Genomic DNA, 12,239 nt, shown 5'->3' with positions numbered 1-12,239 from the left:
GGGGGGGGGCATTAGATAGTTTGCGAAGCGGTACATTAAACTACATCGTCCCCACCACCATCATTACCTATTGTATTTACTCCAACCAACAAATGTGCCTTCAAGTGGTGCGATCTACTAGAAATTGCAGCTAAATCTCCATTCAAGCACACGCCAGCCGTTTAAAAAAAAAAAAAAAATAGAAAAATACATTGAGTAATGCCGTCCTGTATACACTTCTAATCGAACAAGGATCAAAGGCATATTAATGCCTTTGAGCTGTCAGATTTCATCAGGAGCTTGACAACTGTGGAAGGATAAAAATTGAAGTCAATCCCTCGAGAGATATATATGTATATATATGTATGTGTGTGTGTGTGTGTGTGTGTGTATAACTATATATATATATATATATATATATATATATATATAATATATATATATATATGTATGTATGTATGTATGTGTGTGTATGTATGTATGTATGTATGTATGTATGTATGTATGTATGTATGTATGTATGTATGTATGTATGTATGTATGTAATTTAGAGAGAAACCTCTATTAAACAATTCACAAGTGAAAGACGTTATTCACACCATATAGAAAAAATAAGTATACTATAAAGATCTTATTTTAAAAATCAATACAAAACATAAACAATAAACAGTAAATAGAGTTAACAGAAATTCTTCGATAAGATAAGTTACGGTTTTATTTTAAGAAATATTGTTAAATGTTTTTCGATTATTTATTGTTAAAACACATATTTCTCTATATTTATTTGATAATTATTATTAGTTAAGATACGTACATTTACTCTTTAATAATAATAATAATAATAATAATAATAATAATAATAATAATAATAATAATAATAATAATAATAATAATTTAGACCTGATAAGTGACTATATTTTTAAATAGAATTAATTTTAGATCGATTTAATTATAAATTGAATTGATTTTATTATTATTATCGATTTGAAAATATAGCCATGAAACGCGCGTAGTCTATTTACTACTATTTACTATTTATTGTTCATGTATCTAATTCATTTTTATAGTATATTTATTTTTTCTATATGGTGTGAATAATATCTTCCACTTGTGAATTGTTTAATAGAGGTTTTTCTCTAAATTATATACATATATTATATATTGTGACATTTGATTTAGAATTGTTAAATTAAATTTTTCCCTGTAAGTTTGGAATTATATTCCCTATTATTATTATTATTATTATTATTATTATTATTATTATTATTATTATTATTATTGAGTGAGAGAGCCGTGCATGCCATCAAAGTGACATTGGGGTAAAATATACGAGGCCCGGTAGACCCATCTTGACTACCCGTCTGATAAGGGTACACCAGGCACATGCATCACAACCATATATATGCGACATGGTGATCTCATATCAAGATAAACAGCGCATGACCTTGCAGGTGGGGCCCAGTTAGAAATTTCTTCTGGTCGAGTAGCACATTCCACTCTAAAAGTCCCTGAATAAGGATTATTTAAGGATGTTGAACGAAACCCCCATGTTTCCAAAGGTGAATTATCGAAACCTCCAAGAATTCCTTTCAACACATGGCTATGATGCTCCCCCACTACTTCTGCTCGTGATCAGAGATGCACATATCGTCAGCCACCAAGGGACATGGTCAACCGGTTAAGGTCAAACAACTGACAAGCAAATTTGCGGTATTGAGCAGAATATTTGCTGTAGCCCATCTTTTATACCAAGATAATTCAATGTACATGATAACACTTCCAATCAGTTAAGATCAGAAGCCATCATCATCATTATTATTATTACATATATATATATATATATAACAAAGTAAAATTGTAAAGTACCGCACGGGTGAAGATATATAGGAAAGAGGATTTGAAAATGCAGAGGTCTTTTAAAGATGTTTATTGACTTGACCGATCTTCTTTTGAAAAATAAAATGAAACCGGTCAAGTCTTTCACAACACACACACACACACACACACACACATACATATATATATATATATACATATATATATATATATATATATATATATATATATATTATATATATATATATATATATTATATATATATATATAACAAAGTAAAATTGTAAAGTACCGCACGGGTGAAGATATATAGGAAAGAGGATTTGAAAATGCAGAGGTCTTTTAAAGATGTTTATTGACTTGACCGATCTTCTTTTGAAAAATAAAATGAAACCGGTCAAGTCTTTCACACACACACACACACACACACACACACACACATACATATATATATATATATATATACATATATATATATATATATATATATATATATATATATATATATAATATATATATATATAATATATATATATATACACACACTAATTAGGATAAAGTCATTTGATGATTTATCAGTGGCCAGCTTACTAAAAATACCATAATGGTTAATCCATATTAAAATCATAATAAGGGTGTTGAATGATTTCAACATCAGTCTGCTAGAAATAGACCCCAAATGGTCTATGAACTACTTAGATTATTACTCCACTGCACGATTATTACTCGTGTAGTGGAGTAATAATCTAAGTGGTTCATAAACCATTTGGGGTCTATTTCTAGCAGACTGGTGTTCAAATCATTCAGCACCCTTATTATAATTTACATGTGTCTGAGTGTGTGTGTGTGTGTGTGAGAGAGAGAGAGAGAGAGAGAGAGAGAGAGAGAGAGAGAGAGAAAGAGAGAGATGAATTGATTGATAACCGGCCGGTGACGCGTGACTATTCTGTAAATAATAATATTCTATAAGCTTCTAGCTTATAAACAATCACCGTGTATTGACTAAAGAAAATACTATAATATTGGGGCATATAAGACCCTCGACGGAAAAAGTGAATTTTCTTTTGAGTTCGAGTCCCATGAGTACGCAAAACCCGTTTTTTCCATCGAGGTGTTATATGTCCCAATATTTATGGTGATCGCTTATAAAATATTATTGGATTGTCCGGAAAGTTCGTGCCGATTTATAGTAGCTTACCTTTCGACTTATTTTAGAACATAGTTGAGTCCATAAAATAGGATTTGACTACAGCTCCATTTAGAGCACAGTTTAAGCTATCTTTTCGTGGAAGAAGGTTTATGTTCGTATAACCTGTGTTAATTCTGTAACCCTTTAAAATGGAAGATAAGAAAGTTCATTTTCGGCACTTGATGCTTTTCTTTTTCCGTAAAGGGAATAATGCCTCACAAGCAACCAAAGAAATATGCGCAGTTTACGGTGGTGTTTCTTTATCCGAAAGAACTGTACGGAAATGGTTCGTAAGGTTCCGAGCTGGAGATTTTAGCCTTATTGATAAAGAGCGATCAGGCAGACCATCCACTACAGACGATGACCAAGGAAGGAATTACAACCGTGTTTTGTGGTCTGCTACCACAACAGCTCCTTTATAGGATCCAGTTAGCTCAAGACATCATCAGGAGGAACCACGTCCGGTTTCGGCCCCTACTCCTCTACCGTTTTGACGTGGTGCCCCGCCATCCCTTTCGGAGGTGTTTTCAGCTCTGGTGTTGGGTGCATGTCTTCTTTCTTCTGTTCCCTGGCCTCTTCGATGTATCGTCAGCGAGTGTCAGCCGGTGACTGACTGATTGACTAGTCAAATTTTTCCCTTTAAATACCTGCCGCTAGGCTCCAGCAGGCAGCCCCAGCAAGTTGTCACGTGACGCTGTCTCACCTCAACTGACTAGTGAAGGCGTGTAGTTTTAGCCCGCGCTTTTTCTAAACGACCGTCACCTGTCAGTCAGCGAAGCTGATTCAGTGTCAGCTTGTCTCACCTAATGATGTTATTTCCCGCCAGCATGTTTTGACTTTCAAGCCATTTTCGGTCTTCCCGCTTCAGCCATAAATAGAAGCTGGCTTTTTCGACCGCCTCCTGTACTCTCCTTATTACTTTTCGCAGCTCGGAGCTAGAAAAAGCAAATCTTCTTTTGAAAAGCGTTGTCATTTTCCTATCAATGAAGCTTCTAGCCCCCACTGCCAGGTGATAATATTCGACATTCCATCCCTGTTCTCTGTATTCTTCGATTAGTTTTTCATACCTCTTCTCATTAATTGAGAATAATCCACATTGCATAGCCCGAGAATTGGCAGAAAGCCTCAACCCATCAAAATCCGTCGTTCATGAGTTCCTGGTAAAGCTTGGATACACAAATTGCTACGATGTTTGGGTACCACATGAGTTGAGTGAGAAGAGCCTTTTGGATCGCATTTCCATCTGTGATTCGCTTTATAAACGGAATGAAAATGCACATTTTTTAAAGTAAATTGTGAGAAATGGATTATCTACCGAAATGTTCTGAGAAAGCGATCCTGGAGTAAGCGACATGTGCCACCCTTAGCCACCCCAAAAGCGGGTCTTCACCCTAAAAAATGTCTTGCTTTGTGTCTGGGGTGGGATTGGAAAGGATTTCTGTACTATGAGCTTCTCCCAAGTAACCAGACAATTAATTCTGAGAAATACTGCACACAACTTGACGAGTTAAAAGCAGCAATTCCAGAGAAACGTCCAGAATTGGACAACAGGAAGGGTGTTGTTTTCCAACATGATAATGCAAGACCGCACGTTTCTTTGGGAAGCAGACAAAAATTGCTGCAGCTCGGCTGGGATGTGTTACCCCACCCTCCATATTCACCAGATATTGCTCCTTCGGATTTCCACTTATTCGGGTCTCTGCAGAATAGTTCTAAAGTGTAAAAATTTCAATTCCTTGGATGACGTAAAAAGATACCTTGATGAATTCTTTGCCATGAAACCCCCTCAATTCTGGGAAGAGGGGTTCAAATTCCGCCGAGGTCGACTTTGCCTTTCATCCTTTCGGGGTCGATAAATTAAGTACCAGTTACGCACTGGGGTCGATGTAATCGACTGAATACCTATGTCCTTGTTTGTCCCCTCTATGTTTAGCCCCTTGTAAAGAAATAGGTATTTTCAGGTTAAAGGAAAGATGGAGACGCATTGTGCAACAAAATGGTTCATATTTCGTTCATTAGAAATGTAATGGCAAGTATTTATTGACCTTTTTCTTTCCTTTAAAAATCGGCATGAACTTTCCGGACACCCAATAATGTACATCCATACGTACATACATAAAAACACACACACATGGTGTACAACTGTAAACAACTATCGATAGCGAAATCTTTTTCACTTACACGCACAAACACACACACACACTATGAGTAATAAAGTAAGTTCCTCTGTCTTCTCCACTTGCCTTCCTTTGTGTAATACTAGTTTCTCTCTTCTACTTCATTCATTCTTTCTGTATACTCTTTTACTCTTTTACTTGTTTCAGTCATTTGACTGCGGCCATGCTGGAGCACCGCCTTTAGTCGAGCAAATCGACCCCGGGACTTATTCTTTTTGTAAGCCCAGTACTTATTCTCTCGGTCTCTTTTTGCCGAACCGCTAAGTGACGGGGACGTAAACACACCAGCATCGGTTGTCAAGCAATGCTAGGGGGACAAACACAGACACACAAACACACACACACATATATATATATATATATACATATATACGACAGGCTTCTTTCAGTTTCCGTCTACCAAATCCACTCACAAGGCTTTGGTCGGCCCGGGGCTATAGCAGAAGACACTTGCCCAAGATGCCACGCAGTGGGACTGAACCCGGAACCATGTGGTTGGTTAGCAAGCTACTTACCACACAGCCACTCCTGCGCCTATATATATATATCTACATTTCAATTTTTACAAGTCTCTTAAAAACATTTATCCCATTCACTTGCAACTCGTATTACTCGCCTTCCCTTCAACTCTCTCTCCCTCCCCTCCTTTATCACCCTCTCTGTCTCTTTCTCTCTCTCTCTCTTTCTCTCTCTCTCTTTCTCCAACAACTACTGAACGCGTGTCTCTTCATAGTATACACACACGCCTTTTTGCCGTCTTGGTCGCCACTTGTATTTTCTCTTTTCACTGAGTAACAGCACCAGCTTCACTGCATCCGCACAACTAGACGAACCAATTGTGGTTTAATCGAAGAAGCGAGCAGGCGTAAAAAGTAAGTGTATAAAGTTAATTTCGACATAAATTACATGACTCTCTTTACAAAATATCTTCTAATCTATACGCTAACTTTTATTTAAAACACAGTTTAAAGTTATTTCACTTGACTTCGCCAGAGTAATGCACTTGTTTTGATAAATTCGTTTTTATTTTCTGTTGTTGCTTTTTCTTTCTTCCTTCCTTCCTTGGCATTCTGTATTCGTTATATTAAAATTGTCGTACATTCGATACGAGTATCATAAATGTCAAGCGATAGGCAAAAGCTGTTGTGGAACAGTAGAACTTACACACACACACGCACACACCGAGGAAAAATATTTTCCATGTTAATTCAAATAACAAGGAAATGAGGGGCTTCCGAACGAATTTGACGGTGCTACTAGCGAACAGTGGTCCCGGTGCGCGCACACGCGTAGTCGCGCATCCGCACTAGCTAGTCGTGACTAATCGATCCTAGAACGACTAGCTAGCAAAGTAAATAAAACACAAAATAAATAATTTTTATTTTACACAAAGTAAATAATTTTTGTTAAACAAAGTAAATAACACCTAGCGGTTCGGCAAAAAAAGACCGATAGAATAAGTACTGGGCTTACAAAGAATAAGTCCCGGGGTCGATTTGCTCGACTAAAGGCGGTGCTCCAGCATGGCCGCTGTCAAATGACTGAAACAAGTAAAAGAGTAACACAAAAACACACAGTAAGGATCGACTAGTCATGACTAGCTAGTGCGGATGCGCGACTATACACGTGCGCGCTCCACTGTTAGCTAGTAGTACCGAATTTTGACAAGACGTGAATGCATCTATTCATTTATTTTACACGTAAACTCCACTCGAATCCACGGGCACGTGCATACATATAATTTGCGTACGTATCCTGTCTAATGAAAAATCTTCGGTTTTTACTGCTTGTCTAGGCTAACATTAGTAAAATTATGTAGTATTTACTGAGTATAGGCGCAGGAGTGGCTGTGTGGTAAGTAGCTTGCTAACCAACCACATGGTTCCGGGTTCAGTCCCACTGCGTGGCATCTTGGGCAAGTGTCTTCTGCTATAGCCCCGGGCCGACCAATGCCTTGTGAGTGGATTTGGTAGACGGAAACTGAAAGAAGCCCGTCGTATATATTTATATATATATATGTATGTGAGTATGTGTGTGTGTTTGTGTGTCTGTGTTTGTCCCCCTAGCATTGCTTGACAACCGATGCTGGTGTGTTTGCGTCCCCTGTAACTTAGCGGTTCGGCAAAAGAGACGACCGGTAGAATAAGTACTGGGCTTACAAAGAATAAGTCCCGGGGTCGATTTGTAGGGTCGACTAAAGGCGGTGCTCCAGCATAGCCGCAGTCAAATGACTGAAACAAGTAAAAAGAGTAAAATTCGATTCGCAGTCCTGTGCTTGGTTCAATGCTACAAGTGTTTATTACAAATGTTGAGTGAATTTGATCGACGGAAACAATTTCGAAGCTGGTCGTATTTAATCACGCACCTACGTCTTTATTACTGTTTACCGGTTTTGTTGTTGTTAAGTAACACCGGGGCTAATGCTGTTTCGCACCTCTCCTTCTAAGGGGGTCGGGAGAGGTGGTAGTGGGGGGGGGCGTTAAATTTTTTTTTTTTCGTTTTTTTGTATATTCGTAATCTCCGACATCTAAAAATGTAGGGATCTGAAAAAAATGCATTTTTCAATGTGAGGCGCGAAACTGCATTAGCCCCGTAACACCCTTAAAATATATATTTTTTTCGGTCGATTTGATCACCTTAACCCTTTAAGCTAGAGCACTGCAACAGATGTACCCTTCCCACTAGCACCGACTATTTCTATTCCTAAGTTTCAGTAATTCGCATTACTATTTCTAAGTTTCAGTAATTCGCATTTTGTTGTGATAAACTGCATTAGCCCCTTAACTGTAACACCCTTAAAATATATATTTGTAGGTCGATTTGATCACCTTAACCCTTTAAGCTAGGGCACAGCAACAGATGTACCCTTCCCTCTAGCACCGACTATTTCTATTTCTAAGTTTCAGTAATTCGCATTTTGTTGTGATAAACTGCATTAGCCCCTTAACTGTAACACCCATAAAATATATATTTGTAGGTCGATTTGATCACCTTAACCTTTTAAGCTAGAGCACAGCAACAGATGTACCCTTCCCACTAGCACCGACTATTTCTATTTCTAAGTTTCAGTAATTCGCATTTTGTTGTGATAAACTGCATTAGCCCCTTAACTGTAACACCCTTAAAATATATATTTGTAGGTCGATTTGATCACCTTAACCCTTTAAGCTAGAGCACAGCAACAGATGTACCCTTCCCACTAGCACCGACTATTTCTATTTCTAAGTTTCAGTAATTCGCATTTTGTTGTGTTGTGATAAACTGCATTAGCCCCTTAACTGTAACACCCTTAAAATATATATTTGTAGGTCGATTTGATCACCTGAACCCTTTAAGCTAGAGTACAGCAACAGATGTACCCTTCCCACTAGCACCGACTATTTCTATTTCTAAGTTTCAGTAATTCGCATTTTGTTGTGATAAACTGCATTAGCCCCTTAACTGTAACACCCTTAAAATATATATTTGTAGGTCGATTGATCACCTTAACCCTTTAAGCTAGAGCACAGCAACAGATGTACCCTTCCCTCTAGCACCGACTATTTCTATTTCTAAGTTTCAGTAATTCGCATTTCTATTTCTAAGTTTCAGTAATTCGCATTTTGTTGTGATAAACTGCATTAGCCACTTAACTGTAACACCCTTAAAATATATATTTGTAGGTCGATTTGATCACCTTAACTCTTTAAGCTAGAGCACAGCAACAGATGTACCCTTCCCACTAGCACCGACTATTTCTATTTCTAAGTTTCAGTAATTCGCATTTTGTTGTGATAAACTGCATTAGCCCCTTAACTGTAACACCCTTAAAATATATATTTGTAGGTCGATTTGATCACCTTAACCCTTTAAGCTAGATCACAGCAACAGATGTACCCTTCCCACTAGCACCGACTATTTCTATTTCTAAGTTTCAGTAATTCGCATTTTGTTGTGATAAACTGCATTAGCCCATTAACTGTAACACCCTCAAAATGTATATTTGTAGGTCGATTTGATCACCTTAACCCTTTAAGCTAGAGCACAGCAACAGATGTACCCTTCCCACTAGCACCGACTATTTCTATTCCTAAGTTTCAGTAATTCGCATTTCTATTTCTAAGTTTCAGTAATTCGCATTTTGTTGTGATATTTTGTTTTTCCGGTAGTCTAAACATCTCGTTTTGTTTCCTCATAGATATTTAAAACTTGGTATCATTTGATAATAGTTTTCACAAATACGTTTCAATTGATGCAGATTACGATTGTCTCGAAATTTCGCATGAGAAAGATGTTTGGAGTGGGCTCGGATAATTCACACACTTCGACTTTTGTTTTCTCGTACGTTTTGAGGAGATGTGTAAAATATCTCTCATTCCACCTTTTCTTTTTTTTTCTTTTTGCCTCACCAAATTCCAAACTAGTCGTAATTTTCAGCATCTGATACGTAATGATAACGAAGCTCAGTCAGTTGGATATGTACACATCCGTAGTTACTTATGCTCAAGCATAACAAGACCCCAGTCTATGTTGAAGAATAAAAGATAAGGCGATCTCAGAACTTGCCTTTCTTCTTTCTTCCCCTCCTCTTATTTACGAGTTAAATATATATTTCTTTATTGCCCACAGGGGGCTAAACATAGAGGGGACAAACATGGACAGACATAGGTATTAAGTCAATTATATCGACACCAGTGCGTAACTGGTACTTAATTTATCGACCCCGAAAGGATGAAAGGCAAAGTCGACCTCGGCGGAATTTGAACTCAGAACATAGCGGCAGACGAAATACCTATTTCTTTACTACCCACAAGGGGCTAAACACAGAGAGGACAAACAAGGACAGACAAACGGATTAAGTCGATTATGTCGACCCCAGTGCGTAACTGGTACTTAATTTATCGACCCCGAAAGGATGAAAGGCAAAGTCGACCTCGGCGGAATTTGAACTCAGAACGTAGCGGCAGACGAAATACCTATTTCTATTTCTTTACTACCCACAAGGGGCTAAACACAGAGAGGACAAACAAGGACAGACAAACGGATTAAGTCGATTATATCGACCCCAGTGCGTAACTGGTACTTAATTTATCGACCCCGAAAGGATGAAAGGCAAAGTCGACCTCGGCGGAATTTGAACTCAGAACGTAACGGCAGACGAAATACCGCTAAATATTTCGCCCGGCGTGCTAACGATTCTGCCAAGCTCGCCGCCTTTTATGGGTTAAATATATCCAGGATGAAACTATCTAAAGTGCTTTATTTTAAAAAGCTAACATGATGATCTTGCAGATGCCCTCTCATTGTTGTTGTTGTTTAACACCAGGTTGATCCTGTAAAGGAGAACTATGATATAATCAAAAGCATCTAAGCTATGGCCATCTGATTAATCATTGTATATCAGGGCCTACATTATCCACCGTATTTTTTCATTTTATTTAATATAATAGGCGCAGGAGTGGCTGTGTGGTAAGTAGCTTGTTTACCAACCACATGGTTCCGGGTTCAGTCCCACTGCGTGGCACCTTGGGAAAGTGTCTTCTACTATAGCCTCGGGCCGACCAAAGCCTTGTGAGTGGATTTGGTAGACGGAAACTGAAAGAAGCCCGTCGTATATATGTAATATATATATATATGTGTTGTGTGGCTGTTTGTGTGTCTGTGTTTGTCCCCCTAGCATTGCTTGACAACCGATGCTGGTGTGTTTATGTTCCCGTTACTTAGCAGTTCGGCAAAAAAGAGACCGATAGAATAAGTACTGGGCTTACAAAAAAAAAAAGGATAAGTCCCGGGGTCGAGTTGCTCGATTAAAGGCGGTGCTCCAGCATGGCCGCAGTCAAATGACTGAAACAAGTAAAAGAGAAAAGAGAAAGAGAATAAAAACTGGGATTTCAAAGAGAGATTTAGTTACTGTTGTTATGTATGTTTTTCTTTGAGACGTATCTAAATTCCTTGAAATGGATTTCAAGCCGGTCTCTAACAAGGCGACAATACTTGTTGAGATAAGAGAGTTCCCGAGGTTTGTAAATGCGTATAGTGTGTGCATATACAAGGGCGGACCCAAGACGTCGGGTGGTGGGGATGAGGGGGGCACGTGGACCCCCTCCCCCTCAAGAAAAGAAGTGCGCCTTTAATAATCTTATTACGCCCTTTTCTCCTGGAACTGTATTACCGTCTGACCTTGTGCCCTTCCTTCGAAAAATTCCTGGGACCACGCTTGAGAAACGAGTATGCATCTGCATTTATATCCTATATGAATATGTCCCTTTCATGCTTAGATGTTGGTGTGTGTGTGTTGTGTGTGTGTGTGTGTGTGTGTGCGCCAGTTTTTTAAGTGCATGCATACTTAATGTTCTTCAGACCACAAAGTCCTGTTTAATCAGTAACCTTCCAGCCTTAACTGTCCTGTCTTAACCTATCTAGGGCTATATTGTCCAGTCTTTCTTTCCGTGTGTATACAGAAGTTATGGTGTGAATAAAAAGACATTTAACTTTTATTACTAACAGCACACTACTTGATCCAAAATCTTCTTTCTTTTTCTGAACAAGATTTTATCTTTACACATCGTTGACACATGACGCACAATAATGCTAAATATTACTAGTTACAATCAGGATGTGGCAGAACAAGATTGTAATTTTGACCTCCCATCCACACATATATATATATATGAGTACAGGACACCACAAATAAACGTAGAACACAACGAGAAACGAAAACATAAAATCAAACAAGGAAACGGACTTTTTTTTAACAACGAAAAAACAGAGTACAGGACAAACAATACAAGGAAAATTTCCCTTCATCACCTGCCCCTGGTTCGACTCAATGCGTGTTTCAAAGGTAAGGGCAGAAGACGGCCAGGCCGAAGCAATCCTTCCTGCAAAAGGAATTAAATAAAATTCTTTTGCTGAGGGGTAAAACAAGTGACAAGAACAGGACGTAAAAGCAATACAAATGAAGAAAAAACAGTACAAATAAAGAATAACAGGACAAGGAAACCAACAATGAGGGCTTTTTTAGGCCTAGACGGTGGAAAAATTAGTTAGACCGCATGTGAAAAATCGGCTTGCGAAAG

General features: G+C 38.2%; 1 protein-coding gene across 2 annotated transcripts in view; it reads left to right on the top strand.

Moving 5' to 3' along the window:
• Positions 1-5,787: 5,787 nt before the first annotated feature.
• The window catches only part of LOC115211011 (retinol dehydrogenase 14-like), a 28,163-nt gene continuing 21,711 nt past the window's right edge, over positions 5,788-12,239 (top strand). For both annotated transcript variants that reach the window (XR_004998926.1, XM_036502576.1), the window contains exon 1: positions 5,788-6,053. The gene's annotated coding sequence lies outside the window, so the exon portion shown is untranslated. The remainder of the gene's footprint in view (positions 6,054-12,239) is intronic.

The sequence above is a fragment of the Octopus sinensis genome, linkage group LG4, assembly GCF_006345805.1.
Source record: "Octopus sinensis linkage group LG4, ASM634580v1, whole genome shotgun sequence".
Lineage (NCBI taxonomy): Eukaryota > Metazoa > Mollusca > Cephalopoda > Octopoda > Octopodidae > Octopus > Octopus sinensis.
The sequence above is the reverse complement of the archived record's forward strand: the minus strand, read 5'-3'. Positions and strand labels throughout refer to the sequence as shown.